The following is an 18,989-nucleotide window of genomic DNA, read 5'->3' as shown; positions in this document are numbered from 1 at the left end:
GTCTCAGTGGCAGGTTCAGTGTTTTTCTGGAGTCCAGGCTAGTTGGTCCTGCCAGTTGTCGGTCTGTTGGAAGTGTGTCTCAGTGGCAGGTCCAGTGTTTTCCTGGAGTCCAGGCTAGTTGGTCCTGCCAGCCGTACCTGGACTCTGGAGGTTAAGTTGTCGGTCTGTTGGAAGTGTGTCTCAGTGGCAGGTCCAGTGTTTTTCTGGAGTCCAGACTAGTTGGTCCTGCCAGTTGTCAGTCTGTTGGAAGTGTGTCTCAGTGGCAGGTCCAGTGTTTTTCTGGAGTCCAGGCTAATTGGTCCTGCCAGTTGTCAGTCTGTTGGAAGTGTGTCTCAGTGGCAGGTCCAGTGTTTTTCTGGAGTCCAGACTAGTTGGTCCTGCCAGCCGTACCTGGACTCTGGAGGCTAAGTTGTCAGTCTGTTGGAAGTGTGTCTCAGTGGCAGGTCCAGTGTTTTTCTGGAGTCCAGACTAGTTGGTCCTGCCAGTTGTCAGTCTGTTGGAAGTGTGTCTCAGTGGCAGGTCCAGTGTTTTTCTGGAGTCCAGGCTAGTTGGTCCTGCCAGTTGTCAGTCTGTTGGAAGTGTGTCTCAGTGGCAGGTCCAGTGTTTTTCTGGAGTCCAGGCTAGTTGGTCCTGCCAGTTGTCGGTCTGTTGGAAGTGTGTCTCAGTGGCAGTAGTCTCTACGTCGTGTACATACAGTTCATTGATCCATGTCCTCGACACATGTCTCCGAACATCTGAACAATACAATCTCTTTTTTTAAATTTATGTGATGTACATTACTTTACCACTGTAAGTAATCTCTGTCTTTCAAACAACATTATGTGTTCGGATGCAATAGCTCCTGTTTGTAAAAAGGTTTTTGTGTCCATGTTGTTATTGAGCTTTAGGGAATTTTTAACATCAATTCCTCCTCAGGTGATGTGAGTCAGACACCTTTCCATTTCCTCTCAATGACTGACTACTCTGTGGAGGGCTGTTAGACTGACTGACTGGGGGGGGGGGGGTGGGGGGCTGTTAGACTGACTGACTGAGGGGGGGGGGGGGGGGGGGGGGGGGGGGGGGGGGGGGCTGTTAGACTGACTGTGGTCTTGTTACTGGTCCACTGCTTTAATGAACCTATCTCCCTCCCTCCCCTCATTCCTCCCTCCCTCCCCTCATTCCTCCCTCCCTCGCTCTCCCTCATTCCTCCTGCTCTCCCTCCTTCCTTATCCCTCCCTCCCTCCCTCGCTCTCCCTCCTCATCCCTCTCTCTCTCCCTCCTTCCTTATCCGTCTCTCTCTCCCTCCTTCCTTATCCCTCCCTCCCTCCCCTCATTCCTCCCTCCCTCTCTCCCTCCCTCCTCATCCTTTTCTCTCCCTCCCTCCTCATCCTTCTCTCTCTCCCTCCTCATCCCTCTCTCGCTCCCTCCTCATCCCTCTCTCGCTCCTTTCTCATCCCTCTCTCGCTCCCTCCTCATCCCTCTCTCCCTCCTCATCCCTCTCTCTCTCGCTCTCTCTCCCTCCCCTCATTCCTCCCTCCCTCTCTTCATCCTCATCCCTCTCTCGCTCTCCCTCCCTCCCTCGCTCCCTCCTCATCCCTCTCTCGCTCTCCCTCTCTCCTCATCCCTCTCTCGCTCTCCCTCCCTCCTCATCCCTCTCTCACTCTCCCTCCCTTCTCATACCTCTCTCTCGCTCTCCCTCCCTCCCTCGCTCCCTCCTCATCCCTCTCTCACTCTCCCTCCCTCCTCATCCCTCTCTCGCTCTCCCTCCCTCCCTCGCTTCCTCCTCATCCCTCTCTCGCTCTCGCTCCCTCCCTCCCTCGCTTCCTCCTCATCCCTCTCTCGCTCTCCCTCCCTCCCTCGCTCCCTCCTCATCTCTCTCTCGCTCTCCCTCCCTCCCTCCTCATCCCTCTCTCGCTCTCCCTCGCTCCCTCCTCATCCCTCTCTCGCTCTCCCTCGCTCCCTCACTCCCTCCTCATCCCTCTCTCGCTCTCCCTCCCTCCTCATCCCTCTCTCACTCTCCCTCCCTTCTCATACCTCTCTCTCGCTCTCCCTCCCTCCTCATCCCTCTCTCACTCTCCCTCCCTCCTCATCCCTCTCTCACTCTCCCTCCCTTCTCATACCTCTCTCTCGCTCTCCCTCCCTCCCTCGCTCCCTCCTCATCCCTCTCTCACTCTCCCTCCCTCCTCATCCCTCTCTCGCACTCCCTCCCGCCCTCGCTCCCTCCTCATCCCTCTCTCGCTCTCCCTCCCTTCTCATACCTCTCTCTCGCTCTCCCTCCCTCCCTCCCTCCCTCCCTCATCCCTCTCTCGCTCTCCCTCCCTCCTCATCCCTCTCTCGATCCCTCTCTCGCTCTCCTCCTCCACTCCTCTCCCAGATCCGTAACCCTCCCTGTCTCCTCTCTCCCTCCGCAGGCCTCGTCCCTAGAGCACGACAAGCAGGGGGTGATCAGCAGGATTGTGGAGGACACCGTGCGGCTCGGAAAGCTTCAAGAGAAGGTCAAGGTAAAGCAGCCACAACACCACCCTGGCACACTAACTCTGAGCTCTCGACAACCATCCCCTGAGCCCCTGACAACCATCCCCTGAGCCCCCGACAACCATCCCCTGAGCCCCCGACAACCATCCCCTGAGCCCCTGACAACCATCCCCTGAGCCCCTGACAACCATCCCTGAGCCCCCGACACACTAACTCTGAGCCCCCGACAACCATCCCTGAGCCCCTGACAACCATCCCTGAGCCCCTGACAACCATCCCTGAACCCCCCGACAACCATCCCTGAGCCCCTGACAACCATCCCCTGTGCCCCTGACAACCATCCCTGAACCCCCCGACAACCATCCCTGAGCCCCTGACAACCATCCCCTGTGCCCCTGACAACCATCCCCGAGCCCCCCGACAACCATCCCCGAGCCCCCCGACAACCATCCCTGAGCCCCCAGACAACCATCCCCAAGCCCCCCGACAACCATCCCCGAGCCCCCCGACAACCATCCCTGAGCCCCCAGACAACCATCCCTGAGGCCCCCGACAACCATCCCTCCGCCTTCACACACACTAATCCCCGAGGCGAGCCCTGACAACCAGTCCTGTTCTTGGGACCCATTATCCTGGCTGCCCCTGCTGGGGGGTGGAGTGTGAGTGAGGGGAGCCTCAGGGCTCCACACGTCCAGTGTTCTTGTCAGAACTGTCGTGGGGAGAGAGTGTACGTGGGGAGAGAGTGTACGTGGGGAGAGAGTGTACGTGGGGAGAGAGTGTACGTGGGGAGAGAGTGTACGTGGGGAGAGAGTGTATGTGGGGAGAGAGTGTACGTGGGGAGAGAGTGTACGTGGGGAGAGAGTGTACGTGGGGAGAGAGTGTACGTGGGGAGAGAGTGTACGTGGGGAGAGAGTGTACGTGGGGAGAGAGTGTACGTGGGGAGAGTGTGTAGGTGGGGAGAGTGTGTAGGTGGGGAGAGTGTGTAGGTGGGGAGAGTGTGTAGGTGGGGAGAGTGTGTAGGTGGGGAGAGTGTGTAGGTGGGGAGAGTGTGTAGGTGGGGAGAGTGTGTAGGTGGGGAGAGAGTGTAGGTGGGGAGAGTGTGTAGGTGGGTTACCATCGACCGACAGGCCGACAAGTACGGTTACAGCTGCCTGCCCGGGCATTTCACAGACAGATCAAACCAGTTAGAGAAGCTCTCTTTCCGACCCTGCCTCGCCTCGCCCTGCCTCTCCTGTCTCATCCTGCCTCGCCCTGCCTCGCCCTGCCTCCCCTGTCTCATCCTGCCTCGCCCTGCCTCGCCCTGCCTCGCCCTGCCTCGCCCTGCCTCCCCTGTCTCATCCTGCCTCGCCCTGCCTCGCCCTGCCTCGCCCTGCCTCCCCTCGCCCTGCCTCGCCCTGCCTCACCCTTTAATAATGTTTAAACTATCCCTAGAGTAATCAAAGTGTTAACCATGACTGTAATGGGAGGAAATTTAGCCGTAATGTTAATGCTACAGAACGCCAGCATCCATTTAGTTTTGGGCTGTCTTATCAGTTTAGCATTCAGTCTTAGCAGGGGCCAGTACCTCTCTCTGTCTCTGTCTGTGTCTCTATCTGTGTCTGTCTGACTCTCTCTGTCTCCTCTCTCCCTTATTTGAGGATGTGAAACAGCTCAATATGTGCCTGTTCTCCTCTCATTGATATTCTGAAGGCTGTTTACTGCTGTGAAGCCTGCTTTCTGCAGTGGGCCTGGAGAGCAGTCTCCCCTCATTTCACCCCTCTATCTTCCCTTCTCTCTCTCTCTTCTCTGCCCTTCTCTCTCTCTCTCTCTCTGCCCTTCTCTCTCTCCTCTCTGCCCGTCTCTCTCTCTCCCTCTTCTCTGCCCTCTCTCTCTCTCTCTCTCTCTCTCTCTCTCTCTCTCTCTCTCTCTCTCTCTCTCTCTCTCTCTCTCTCTCTGTCTCTCTCTCTCTCTCTCTCTCTCTCTCTCTCTCTCTCTCTCCATCTCTCTGTCTCTCTCTCTCTGTCTCTCTCTTTCTCTCTCTCCCCCCCTCTCTCTCTCTCTCTCTCTCTCTCTCTCTCTCTCTCTCTCTCTCAATTCAATTCAAAGGGTCTTTATTGGCATGGAAGTGTTTACATTGCCAAAGTAAGTGAAAAACTAAAAATAACACAAGAAAAACCAACAAAGTGAGTTAATCAAAACAAAGACAACAACCAGACATTAACACAGACAACAACCAGACATTAACACAGACAACAACCAGACATTAACACAGACAACAACCAGATATTAACACAGACAACAACCAGACATTAACACAGACATTAACACAGACAACAACCAGACATTAACACAGACAACAACCAGACATTAACACAGACAACAACCAGACATTAACACAGACAACAACCAGACATTAACACAGACAACAACCAGACATTAACACAGACAACAACCAGACATTAACACAGACAACAACCAGATATTAACACAGACAACAACCAGACATTAACACAGACATTAACACAGACAACAACCAGACATTAACACAGACAACAACCAGACATTAACACAGACAACAACCAGACATTAACACAGACAACAACCAGACATTAACACAGACAACAACCAGACATTAACACAGACAACAACCAGACATTAACACAGACAACAACCAGACATTAACACAGACAACAACCAGACATTAACACAGACAACAACCAGACATTAACACAGACAACAACCAGACATTAACACAGACAACAACCAGACATTAACACAGACAACAACCAGACATTAACACAGACAACAACCAGACATTAACACAGACAACAACCAGACATTAACACAGACAACAACCAGACATTAACACAGACAACAACCAGACATTAACACAGACAACAACCAGACATTAACACAGACAACAACCAGACATTAACACAGACAACAACCAGACATTAACACAGACAACAACCAGACATTAACACAGACAACAACCAGACATTAACACAGACAACAACCAGACATTAACACAGAAAACAAACACTGTGAAATAGCACAAATGGAATCATGTAGTAACCAAAAAAGTGTTAAACAAATCAAAATATATTTTAGATGTTACATTCTTCAAAGTAGCCACCCTTTGCCTTGATGACAGCTTTGATTGATGACAATCAAATACTTAAACTTGATTGAAGTCCACCTGTGTTAAATTCAATGGATTGGACATGATTTGGAAAGGCAACACACCTGTCTATATAAGGTCTCACAGCTGACAGTGCATATCAGAGCAAAAACCAAGCCATGAGGTGGAAGGAATTATCCATGGTGCTCCGAGACAGGATTGTGTCGAGGCACAGATCTGGGGAAGGGAACCAGTGGTTCATGGTTCATAATATTTGTTGTGTCTTTTCTGGTCGATGAAGCTGAAAATTGCAACCAACTTTCTATGACTTGTTTTAAAAATAGAGATATTTTGGAGATTTTCTTTTCAAATATCTGAAAGTGAGAGGTTGTAATCTGAATCAAGGGAGAGGTTGTAATCTGAATCAAGGGAGAGGTTGTAATCTGAATCAAGGGAGAGGTTGTAATCTGAATCAAGGGAGAGGTTGTAATCTGAATCAAGGGAGAGGTTGTAATCTGAATCAAGGGAGAGGTTGTAATCTGAATCAATGGGAGAGGTTGGAATCTGAATCAATGGGAGAGGTTGGAATCTGAATCAAGGGAGAGGTTGTCATCTGAATCAAGGGAGAGGTTGTAATCTGAATCAAGGGAGAGGTTGTAATCTGAATCAAGGGAGAGGTTGTAATCTGAATCAAGGGAGAGGTTGTAATCTGAATCAATGGGAGAGGTTGGAATCTGAATCAATGGGAGAGGTTGGAATCTGAATCAATGGGAGAGGTTGTAATCTGAATCAAGGGAGAGGTTGTAATCTGAATCAAGGGAGAGGTTGTAATCTGAATCAAGGGAGAGGTTGGAATCTGAATCAAGGGAGAGGTTGTAATCTGAATCAAGGGAGAGGTTGTAATCTGAATCAAGGGAGAGGTTGTAATCTGAATCAAGGGAGAGGTGGTAATCTGAATCAAGGGAGAGGTTGGAATCTGAATCAATGGGAGAGGTTGGAATCTGAATCAATGGGAGAGATGGTAATCAAGGGAAAAATGGCATTCTTTAACATGGGTAAACCATTCTTAGTAATCTGCTAGAGAACCAGTTTGGATTTAAGTATAACTTTTGTATGACTGAAGCCTTTAGTCAGAGGTCTGATGCTTAAATATTTAATAATTTCTACCCCGACAAATTCATATTCATTATTGTAATCGGCCCGTTCAGTTTTGTCTGGCTTGCTGTTCCAAATAAAATGGAATATATTTTGCTCATATAATTGTAAAAATCAAGTCGTTAGATGGGCAGGGCCATAAACAAATAGCTAATCTGGGATATGACTTTCATGTCGTGATGTTGTATTAGTTAATTTGATGACTGTTGTTCTAATTGCGTGATTAACTGAATCAAGCAATTATTAACTCATTAACCTGTTAACCAATTATTAACTCGTTAACCTGTTAACCAATTATTAACTCATTAACCTGTTAACCAATTATTAACTTGTTAACCAATTATTAACTCATTAACCTGTTAACCAATTATTAACTTGTTAACCTGTTAACCAATTATTAACTCATTAACCTGTTAACCAATTATTAACTCGTTAACCTGTTAACCAATTATTAACTTGTTAACCTGGGGCACCATGGGAAAACTAGTTTGTATTGAGTTTCTATTTCCCAAATTAACTCAAAGAATATCAGAATGTCGATTTTACAACAGCTGCTAATTAATCAGTTGCCTCTACAATCTCGTTCTGAACGTCGTATAGCCCGTGAATCTGCACGGACCCGGGTCTCACCAATGAGTTCGTACCACACCAATCTTAGTTGAGTATTTATTTACTAGAAAGCTAAAATGATGATAAAAGACATACATACACAAAAACACATTCTAGGCTATTGATTAGAACTTAGTATAACGGGCCAACACACTATGGCGCGTGTTACCCACAATGGGGATTTCAAAGAGAGAGAAAAAGAGAAAGTACACGAGAGAAATATACATTTGGGTGAATTTGTCAGCTATGCTATTCTAACCCTAACCTTGCCTCAAACTGCCGCTCTTATGGGTCAGAATATAATGATGTAATTACGTGGGGATGATCTCCGAGATTCTTTACGTGGACCGTTCAGGCTGCTCGATGACGCACTACTCCGGCGCACCTCTCTGGTCGTCCTCACGATGTCAGCGTCCTTTTGGCTTAGGAGTCTGTTCCCTAACCCTTTGCTCTGGAAGGGACAGACAGCTCTGTAGCTCAGAGCTCACAGCATAGGAATGAAACCCTTTAGATCCCACGATTCACTGGGATTGAATGCTAGGGGGTCCAGCTTGAATTCACCCGCTTAGACACAGCTACTCATCCATAGCTTGGGTAGAAAAATATTTCTTTGTCTTCAAACTTGTGTTGCATTCTGGGTTCGTTGACTTTTTAGACCTTGGCTGCAGCTTGGGTCACGTAGTCTTGTCTGTAAATTATTTACTCACAGGTTTTATACCCTCGGGTCAGAAGTGGGCGTGACCGCCTTTAGGGCAATTCTCTGGGCGTACCAAGTTAATGAGGGCAGGGTCTAGATTTGACTCAAATCCAATTTTAGACAACTAACTTCACATTTCATCTTTCCCAAAAACATTCTCTTTGATTTGGATATTTTCCATACAACGTACAATGTATAAACATCAAACATATACTAGGAAAGCTCTTCACGTTACAATGTTTTCGTAATAACGTCATCTATTAACCTTTAATGACAAAACAAAAATGGCATACGTTTTCATATTCCATCTATCGTCATGACTACCATTGTGTCTGACGGAAACCATTGTTCCAAAGTCCCTTCATTTCATGTTTAATGTTCTGAGGCTGGTTCTCCATAGTAACAGGACAAAGGAATGTTGTCTGTGGCCTGAGATTTACCAGGGGCGTGAGGGGCAATAAAACCCCCCACGTCTTCAGACCCCTAGATCTCTCCTCCTCTGTTGGGGTTGAGAGATAATCTGTAGGGTTGTGGTCTCCTGTAACCTGACCTGATCAGGACAGCCATGACAATACACACACACACACACACACACACACACACACACACACACACACACACACACACACACACACACACACACACACACAGGCTACACTGGGTATTCTGTAGGGTTGTGGTTTCCTGTAGCCTGGGCAGTTATGACAGTAGATCTTATCTATTTTGACTAACTTTCTATTAAAATGTATTGTAGTGAGATCATTTATTTAATTAGGGATACTGTGTATATCCACATCCCCATCAGACCATTTTATTGGTAAACTACACGCTAATGTAAAAGTTGTATTTTTTTAAATCCAATACATAATATCAAAATATCACTGATCATAATTTGGTTTTAATCCGGAGAGGTTAGAAAAAGTATCTAGATCCTCGTTGAGGCTGTGGAGGGATCCAAGTTGTGGATTTTACAGAAAACATGAATCATCAGCGTACAGTGACACCTTTGTTTTTCAGCCCTGCATTTCTAATCCCTTGATATTATTGTTGGATCTAATTTTAACAGCAAACATTTCGATGGCCATAATACATAGATATGGCGATAGTGGACAACCTTGTTTCTTGACAGTTTAAAAACCATTATTTATTATTTTACACCTATACATAACTTTAACCCATTGTTTAAACTTCATTGGGATAGGGTGCAGCTTTTTCACTTTTGGATGAAGCGTGCCCAGAGTAAACTGCCTGTTACTCAGTCCCAGATGCTAATTGGGTGCGTTGGGTCTCACGGTATCTCCCTTTCAGACGGGGAAGTGTTGGGCCTCCCTTTCAGATGGGGAAGCGTTGGGCCTCATGGTGCCTCCCTTTCTCTCTGTCTCTCTCTCTCTCTCTCTGTCTCTCTCTCTCTCTCTCTGTCTCTCTTGCTCTCTCTCTCTCTGTCTCTCTTGCGCTCTCTCTCTCTCTCTTGCTCTCTCTCTCTCTGTCTCTCTTGCTCTCTCTCTCTCTGTCTCTCTCTCTCTCTCTCTGTCTCTCTCTCTCTCTCTCTCTGTCTCTCTTGCTCTCTCTCTCTCTCTCTCTCTCTCTCTCTGTCTCTCTCTCTCTCTCTCTCTCTCTCTCTCTCTCTCTCTGTCTCTCTTGCTCTCTCTATCTCCCTCTCTCTGTCTCTCTCTGTCTGTCTCTCTTGCACTCTCTCTCTCTCTCTCTCTCTCTCTCTCTATCTCTCTCTCTCTCTCTCTCTCTCTATCTCTATGTATCTCTCTCTCTGTGTATCTATCTCTCTCTCTCTATCTCTCTGTCTCTCTCTATCTCTCTGTCTCTCTCTATCTCTCTGTCTCTCTCTCTGTCTCTCTCTCTATCTCTATCTCTCTCTGTCTCTCTCTATCTCTCTCTCTGTATCTCTCTCTCTGTATCTCTCTCTCTGTATCTCTCTCTCTCTGTATCTCTCTCTCAATGTCTCTCTCCCTCTCTCCTGCTGCCTCTCCCTCTCTCTCCTGCTGCCTCTCCCGGTGGTTAATTAACCACACCAGATGAGTCTATCTCAGCTGTGTAAATTATCACTGCTGCTCAGGGATCTCAGCATTGTGTGTGTGTGTGTGTGTGTGTGTGTGTGTGTGTGTGTGTGTGTGTGTGTGTGTGTGTGTGTGTGTGTGTGTGTGTGTGTGTGTGTGTGTGTGTGTGTGTGTGTGCAGTATAAGGAGATACACACCTGTTGTGTTGGCTAACCACACACACACACACCTGTTGTGTTGGCTAACCACACACACACACACACACCCGTTGTGTTGGCTAACCACACACACACCCGTTGTGTTGGCGTTAATCTCTACACAGAATCCATCAACTTCCTCATTCAACTTTTATAGGATGTAATAAATGTCTCAGCTGTAATCAACATCTCGGGGACCATGGCAACACACGCTTCCCTCACTGTAGTGGTAGGAGCTTCACTGACCCCTCTGGTCTAAAGTAGTGCACTATGTAGGGAATAGGGCTCTAAAGTAGTGTACTATGTAGGCAATAGGGCCCTGGTTAGACGTAGTGTACTATGTAGGGAATAGGGTAGAGAGAGTATAGATGGAGTTTCTACCATTTGATTGGTGGAGTCATTGGCTAGAGGGAGTTTCTATCTTTGGATTGGTGTAGTCATTGGCTAGAGGGAGTTTCTACCATTGGATTGGTGGAGTCATTGGCTATAGGGAGTTTCTATCATTGGATTGGTGGAGTCATTGGCTAGAGGGAGTTTCTACCATTGGATTGGTGGAGTCATTGGCTAGAGGGAGTTTCTATCATTGGATTGGTGGAGTCATTGGCTAGAGGGAGTTTCTACCATTGGATTGGTGGAGTCATTGGCTAGAGGGAGTTTCCATCATTGGATTGGTGGAGTCATTGGCTAGAGGGAGTTCCTATCATTGGATTGGCTGATTCATTGGCTAGAGGGAGTTTCTATCATTGGATTGGTGGAGTCATTGGCTAGAGGGAGTTCCTATCATTGGATTGGCTGATTCATTGGCTAGAGGGAGTTTCTACCATTGGCTTGGTGGAGTCATTGGCTAGAGGGAGTTTCTATCATTGTATTGGTGGAGTCATTGGCTAGAGGGAGTTTCTACCATTGGATTGGTGGAGTCATTGGCTAGAGGGAGTTCCTATCATTGGATTGGCTGATTCATTGGCTAGAGGGAGTTTCTATCATTGGATTGGTGGAGTCATTGGCTAGAGGGAGTTTCTACCATTGGATTGGTGGAGTCATTGGCCAGAGGGAGTTTCTACCATTGGATTGGTGGAGTCATTGGCTAGAGGGAGTTTCTAGCATTGGATTGGTGGAGTCATTGGCTAGAGGGAGTTTCTAGCATTGGATTGGTGGAGTCATTGGCTAGAGGGAGTTTCTAGCATTGGATTGGTGGAGTCATTGGCTAGAGGGAGTTTCTAGCATTGGATTGGTGGAGTCATTGGCTAGAGGGAGTTTCTACCATTGGATTGGTGGAGTCATTGGCTAGAGGGAGTTTCTAGCATTGGATTGGTGGAGTCATTGGCTAGAGGGAGTTTCTAGCATTGGATTGGTGGAGTCATTGGCTAGAGGGAGTTTCTAGCATTGGATTGGTGGAGTCATTGGCTAGAGGGAGTTTCTAGCATTGGATTGGTGGAGTCGTTGGCTAGAGGGAGTTTCTATCATTGGATTGGTGGAGTCATTGGCTAGAGGGAGTTTCTAGCATTGGATTGGTGGAGTCATTGGCTAGAGGGAGTTTCTAGCATTGGATTGGTGGAGTCATTGGCTAGAGGGAGTTTCTAGCATTGGATTGGTGGAGTCATTGGCTAGAGGGAGTTTCTAGCATTGTATTGGTGGAGTCATTGGCTAGAGGGAGTTTCTACCATTGGATTGGTGGAGTCATTGGCTAGAGGGAGTTTCTAGCATTGGATTGGTGGAGTCATTGGCTAGAGGGAGTTTCTAGCATTGGATTGGTGGAGTCATTGGCTAGAGGGAGTTTCTAGCATTGGATTGGTGGAGTCATTGGCTAGAGGGAGTTTCTAGCATTGGATTGGTGGAGTCATTGGCTAGAGGGAGTTTCTAGCATTGGATTGGTGGAGTCATTGGCTAGAGGGAGTTTCTAGCATTGGATTGGTGGAGTCATTGGCTAGAGGGAGTTTCTAGCATTGGATTGGTGGAGTCATTGGCTAGAGGGAGTTTCTAGCATTGGATTGGTGGAGTCATTGGCTAGAGGGAGTTTCTAGCATTGGATTGGTGGAGTCATTGGCTAGAGGGAGTTTCTAGCATTGGATTGGTGGAGTCATTGGCTAGAGGGAGTTTCTATCATTGGATTGGTGGAGTCATTGGCTAGAGGGAGTTTCTAGCATTGGATTGGTGGAGTCATTGGCTAGAGGGAGTTTCTAGCATTGGATTGGTGGAGTCATTGGCTAGAGGGAGTTTCTAGCATTGGATTGGTGGAGTCATTGGCTAGAGGGAGTTTCTAGCATTACTAAATCCATGGGAAGTTTGAACCCCTGTGTGTATTTTTGGTCGATTGGGTCTCTCTCTCTCTCTCTCTCTCTATCTCTCTCTCTCTCTCTCTCTCTCTCTCTCTCTCTCTCTCTCTCTCTCTCTCTCTCTCTCTCTCTATCTCTCTCTGTCTCTCTCTCTCTCTCTCTCTATCTCTCTCTCTCTCTCTCTCTCTCTCTCTCTCTCTCTCTCTCTCTCTCTCTCTCTCTCTCTCTCTCTCTCTCTCTCTCTCTCTCTCTCTCTCTCTCTATCTCTCTCTCTGTCTCTCTCTCTCTCTGTCTCTCTCTCTCGCTGTATCTCTCTCTATCTCTGTCTCTCTCTCTCTATCTCTGTCTCTCTCTCTATCTCTGTCTCTCTCTCTCTCTCTGTATCTCTCTCTCCCACAAATTGTTAGTTCACATGTTCTGACAATTCTATGACTTGGTCTCTATAGCAACAGCACTTCAAGCTGGGGATGAGAGGGTTGGAGGGGAGGGAGGGGAGATGAGAGGCCAGAGGGAGAGCTGCTTGTCTGAGTCTCCTGGGGTTCATCAGGGGTGAGAGGCAAGCAACATCCTCACAATATCCCTTATAAACTTGACTAAAACATCCTCACAATATCCCTTATAAACCTGACTAAAACATCCTCACAATATCCCTTATAAACCTGACTAAAACATCCTCACAATATCCCTTATAAACCTGACTAAAACATCCTCACAATATCCCTTATAAACCTGACTAAAACATCCTCACAATATCCCTTATAAACCTGACTAAAACATCCTCACAATATCCCTTATAAACCTGACTAAAACATCCTCACAATATCTCTTATAAACCTGACTAAAACATGTCAGGTTCACTGGTGTCTGAGAGAGACAGAGAGACAGAACTAGACTGTCTTCCTCTCTGAGAACCAATCAGGTTCACTGGGTTCTGAGAGAGACAGACAGAACTAGACTGTCTTCCTCTCTGAGAACCAATCAGGTTCACTGGTGTCTGAGAGAGACCGAACTAGACTGTCTTCCTCTCTGAGAACCAATCAGGTTCACTGGTGTCTGAGAGGGACAGAGAGACAGAACTAGACTGCCTTCCTCTCTGAGAACCAATCAGGTTCACTGGTGTCTGAGAGAGACAGAACTAGACTGTCTTCCTCTCTGAGAACCAATCAGAGAGGGTAATTGCTACACAGCAGTTGCATGACAGCTGTATGTTCTGTTCTGGTGGTTTCCTCTTATTTTAAGAGAAATGTTGTTTTGGGTTCCAGATTGAACACCTAGCAGAATGTGTCTGGGGTTGTCTCCTGGCTCCCTTTAGTGATGTACTACCCCATAGGGCCCTGGTCTAAAGTAGTGCACTATATGGGGTGCCATAGGGCCCTGGTCTAAAGTAGTGCACTATATAGGGAATAGGGTTCCATAGGGCTCTGGTCTAAAGTAGTACCACTATCTAGGGAATAGGGAGTCATAGGGCTCTGGTCTAAAGTAGTGCACTATATAGGGAATAGGGTCCCATAGGGCTCTGGTCTAAAGTAGTACCACTATATAGGGAATAGGGAGTCATAGGGCTCTGGTCTAAAGTAGTGCACTATATAGGGAATAGGGTTCCATAGGGCTCTGGTCTAAAGTAGTACCACTATCTAGGGAATAGGGAGTCATAGGGCTCTGGTCTAAAGTAGTGCACTATATAGGGAATAGGGTCCCATAGGGCTCTGGTCTAAAGTAGTACCACTATATAGGGAATAGGGAGTCATAGGGCTCTGGTCTAAAGTAGTGCACTATATAGGGAATAGGGTTCCATTTGGTACGCAGCCTGTGTGCTGTGGAGATGTGATGAGGAGATGTGATGAGGAGAAGCGATGAGGAGAAGCGATGAGGAGAAGCGATGAGGAGAAGCGATGAGGAGATGCGATGAGGAGAAGCGATGAGGAGATGCGATGAGGAGGAGCGATGAGGAGGAGCGATGAGGAGAAGCGATGAGGAGAAGCGATGAGGAGAAGCGATGAGGAGATGCGATGAGGAGAAGCGATGAGGAGATGCGATGAGGAGAAGCGATGAGGAGAAGCGATGAGGAGAAGCGATGAGGAGAAGCGATGAGGAGATGCGATGAGGAGAAGCGATGAGGAGATGCGATGAGGAGGAGCGATGAGGAGAAGCGATGAGGAGAAGCGATGAGGAGAAGCGATGAGGAGATGCGATGAGGAGGAGCGATGAGGAGAAGCGATGAGGAGAAGCGATGAGGAGAAGCGATGAGGAGATGCGATGAGGAGAAGCGATGAGGAGATGCGATGAGGAGATGCGACAGGATTGAAATGAAAGTACTTCATGCGTGGGTTACAAAAGAGACATGGATTCTGGAAACAGCTTTTCACAGAAGTAATGCAGCGATGGGAATCAGGGATATTTTAGTTCAATAGTCATTAACTACTTAACTGGACTGTTAAGGGGTATTTAACCTTTAACCTTTAACCTTTTTGGAAATGTATTTTATGCTTATTCTTATTTTAGACTTCAAATTAAAGCCCCCCCCCCCCCTAGCCCTGGTTCATCCTTGGGAGCAATTTCCAAACGCCTGAAGTTACCACGTTCATCTCTACAAACAATAGTACGCAAGTATAAACACCATGGGACCACGCAGCCGTCATACCAATCAGGAAGGAGATGGGTTCTGTCTCCTAGAGATGAACGTACTTTGGTGTGAAAAGAGCAAATCAATCCCAGAACAGCAGCAAAGGACCTTGTGAAGATGCTGGAGGAAACAGGTACAAAAGTATCTATTTCCACAGTAAAACGAGTCTTATATCGACATACCCTGAAAGGCCGCTCAGCAAGGAAGAAGCCACTGCTCCAAAACTGCCATAGAAAAGCCAGACTACGGATTGCAACTGCACATGGTGACAAAGATAGTACTTTTTGGAGAAATGTCTTCTGGTCTGATGAAACAAAAATAGAACTGTTTGGCCATAATGACCATCGTCCCTTTTTGGAGAAAAAGGGGGAAGGGGATTTGAGGTATCAAATCAAATGTATTTATATAGCCCTTCGTACATCAGCTGATATCTCAAAGTGCTGTACAGAAACCCAGCCTAAAACTGGGAGGGGGAGAGAGGGGAAGAGGGAGGGGAGGGGGAGGGAGGGAGAGGGAGAGAGGTTGGGAATGAAAGAATTGAGGGGAGAGAGAAGATTGACTAAATTATTAAAGCACTATTAAAATTCATTCAACACAGTTGCCTGAAATGCCTTAAAAGGTGTTGAATATTTGATTGGTTTCCGTATATAGATTTGGGGGTTTTGCTTCAGAATTAAATGGTTTGTTTTTGCCATTTTGCACCATTTTCTAACAGACATGTTATGAACAGGAGAGAAGAGTGAATGTTTTATCCAACAGGAGTGTTTATCCTGGCTCTGTTAATAGACATGTTATGAACAGGAGTGTTTACCCTGTCTCTGTTAATGGACATGTTATGAACAGGAGAGAAGAGTGAATGTTTTATCCATCAGGAGTGTTTACCCTGGCTCTGTTAATAGACATGTTATGAACAGGAGAGAAGAGTGAATGTTTTATCCAACAGGAGAGTTTACCCTGTCTCTGTTAATGGACATGTTATGAACAGGAGTGTCTAGTGTTTACCCTGGCTCTGTTAATAGACATGTTATGAACAGGAGAGAAGAGTGAATGTTTTATCCATCAGGAGTGTTTACCCTGGCTCTGTTAATAGACATGTTATGAACAGGAGAGAAGAGTGAATGTTTTATCCATCAGGAGAGTTTACCCTGTCTCTGTTAATAGACATGTTATGAACAGGAGAGAAGAGTGAATGTTTTATCCATCAGGAGAGTTTACCCTGGCTCTGTTAATAGACATGTTATGAACAGGAGAGAAGAATGAATGTTTTATCCAACAGGAGTGTTTACCCTGGCTCTGTTAATAGACATGTTATGAACAGGAGAGAAGAGTGAATGTTTTATCCATCAGGAGAGTTTACCCTGGCTCTGTTAATGGACATGTTATGAACAGGAGTGTCTAGTGTTTACCCTGGTTCTGTTAATAGACATGTTATGAACAGGAGTGTTTACCCTGGCTCTGTTAATGGACATGTTATGAACAGGAGTGTTTACCCTGGCTCTGTTAATGGACATGTTATGAACAGGAGTGTTTATCCTGGCTCTGTTAATGGACATGTTATGAACAGGAGTGTTTACCTGGGTCCTGTCCTGCTGTTCATATACAGGAAGACAGTGTGACAGACTGATCCTGTCCTGCTGTTCGTATACAGGAAGACAGTGTGACAGACTGATCCTGTCCTGCTGTTCATATACAGGAAGACAGTGTGACAGACTGATCCTGTCCTGCTGTTCGTATACAGGAAGACAGTGTGACAGACTGATCCTGTCCTGCTGTTCATATACAGGAAGACAGTGTGACAGACTGATCCTATAATGTCTGCTGCCAGTCACTCTGATCAAGATGGCACCCTATTCCCTATGTAGTGCACTACCAGGACCCATTAGGCTCTGGTCAGAATTAGTGTGGCTGTACTCTGGCTCTAGCAGGAGGCCGGCCTCTACTCTGGCTGTAGCAGGAGGCTGGTCGGCCTCTACTCTGTAGCAGGAGGCTGGCCGGGTCTCTACTCTGGCTGTCTGGCCGAACTCTACTCTGGCTGTAGCAGGAGGCTGGCCGGCCTCTACTCTGTAGCAGGAGGCCGCCCTCTACTCTGGCTGTAGTAGGAGGCTGGCCGGCCGGCCGGCCTCTACTCTGTCCTCTCATTATAGCCTAGTTGATGTTATTCCTGATGACTTTAATCTGTTGATGGAAGTAGGATGCATTTGATTGGTTTAATCTGGGGGGAAATAACTCCAATCATTGATCAGCTAAATGTGTTGTTTTGAAGAAAGAAAGAGGCAACAAGAAACAGACATTATTGAATCATTATTTTCTGTTTATTTCAATGATGTGTCGTATCTCCTGAAGGAGTTGTCCTTTTCACAGTCAGTCAGTTATATGGCAAGATGAACCTCTAGAGCTGGGATCCTCATGGTCTGTTTGATCAGAGACAGAATAACTGAGAGGAAACAAGAGTCCCCTCAGCCAGCTGGCTCTGAGGCTCAGTTCACTAACCCAAACCAACCCTATAGAGCCTCAGGACAGCAGTCAGCCAGCTGGTTCTGAGGCCCAGTTCACTAACCCAAACCAATCCCATAGAGCCTCAGGACAGCAGTCAGCCAGCTGGTTCTGAGGCTCAGTTCACTAACCCAAACCAACAGCATAGAGCCTCAGGACAGCAGTCAGCCAGCTGGTTCTGAGGCCCAGTTCACCAACCCAAACCAACCCCATAGAGCCTCAGGACAGCACTCAGCCAGCTGGTTCTGAGGCTCAGTTCACCAACCCAAACCAACCCTATAGAGCCTCAGGACAGCAGTCAGCCAGCTGGTTCTGAGGCCCAGTTGAGGGAACATGGAGACAGAGAGACATCTTTATGGTCCTGTTTGTCTCCAGACTCTCTGGACTAGATGAACTAAATGGTAATGCTCTTATTATCTGATCTATTAGAAACTGCAACTCCCTCGTCTTTACTGTTAACTGCCAAAGGGCCCCGTTGTTGCACATGGAAATACAACTAACCTATAGAACTGGAAGGTTCTGAGACATATTGAGAGTTTGGCTGGAAAGTTCTGAGACATATTGACAGTTGAAGGTTCTGAGACATATTGAGAGTTTGACTGGAAGGTTCTGAGACATATTGAGAGTTTGACTGGAAGGTTCTGAGACATATTGACAGTTTGACTGGAAGGTTCTGAGACATATTGACAGTTTGACTGGAAGGTTCTGAGACATATTGACAGTTTGACTGGAAGGTTCTGAGACATATTGACAGTTTGACTGGAAGGTTCTGAGACATATTGACAGTTTGACTGGAAGGCTCTGAGACATATTGACAGTTTGACTGGAAGGTTCTGAGACATATTGACAGTTTGACTGGAAGGTTCTGAGACATATTGAGAGTTTGACTGGAAGGTTCTGAGACATATTGACAGTTTGCCTGGAAGGTTCTGAGACATATTGACAGTTTGACTGAAAGGCTCTGAGACATATTGACAGTTTGACTGGAAGGTTCTGAGACATATTGACAGTTTGACTGGAAGGTTCTGAGACAGTTTGCCAATCCTGCTTTATAATTTGACAACAACAATCCATTGTTACCCAGCCCTCCATTAGTCTCCAGTCTCCAGTCTCCAGTCTCCAGTCTCTCACACAGGGCTGGAAGGCCCGTTGGCGCCAGTTCTCAATCCACAGACTGTATGGAGAGTTCAGCAAACAGCTTTCAATACAGAGATTGTCAATCCCCTTGTTCTGATTGGGACAGTAAAGGACGCCATGTTGATTCCAACAGTCCAGTATTTTCCCTCCCTCCAACCCGGCTGGTCACTAGATTGGGGCAGTAAAGGACACCATGTTGATTCCAACAGTCCAGTATTTTCCCTCCCTCCAACCCGGCT

General features: G+C 47.0%; 1 protein-coding gene across 1 annotated transcript in view; it reads left to right on the top strand.

Annotated features, from left to right (window-relative positions):
• LOC139412462 (centrosomal protein 89) overlaps positions 1-18,989 on the top strand; it is a 155,208-nt gene that overhangs the window by 109,775 nt on the left and 26,444 nt on the right. The gene's annotated exons all lie outside the window — the stretch shown is intronic.

This window comes from Oncorhynchus clarkii, chromosome 6 (assembly GCF_045791955.1).
Source record: "Oncorhynchus clarkii lewisi isolate Uvic-CL-2024 chromosome 6, UVic_Ocla_1.0, whole genome shotgun sequence".
Classification (NCBI taxonomy): domain Eukaryota; kingdom Metazoa; phylum Chordata; class Actinopteri; order Salmoniformes; family Salmonidae; genus Oncorhynchus; species Oncorhynchus clarkii.
Note: the sequence above shows the minus strand (reverse complement) of the source record. Positions and strands in the feature narration are given on the sequence as shown.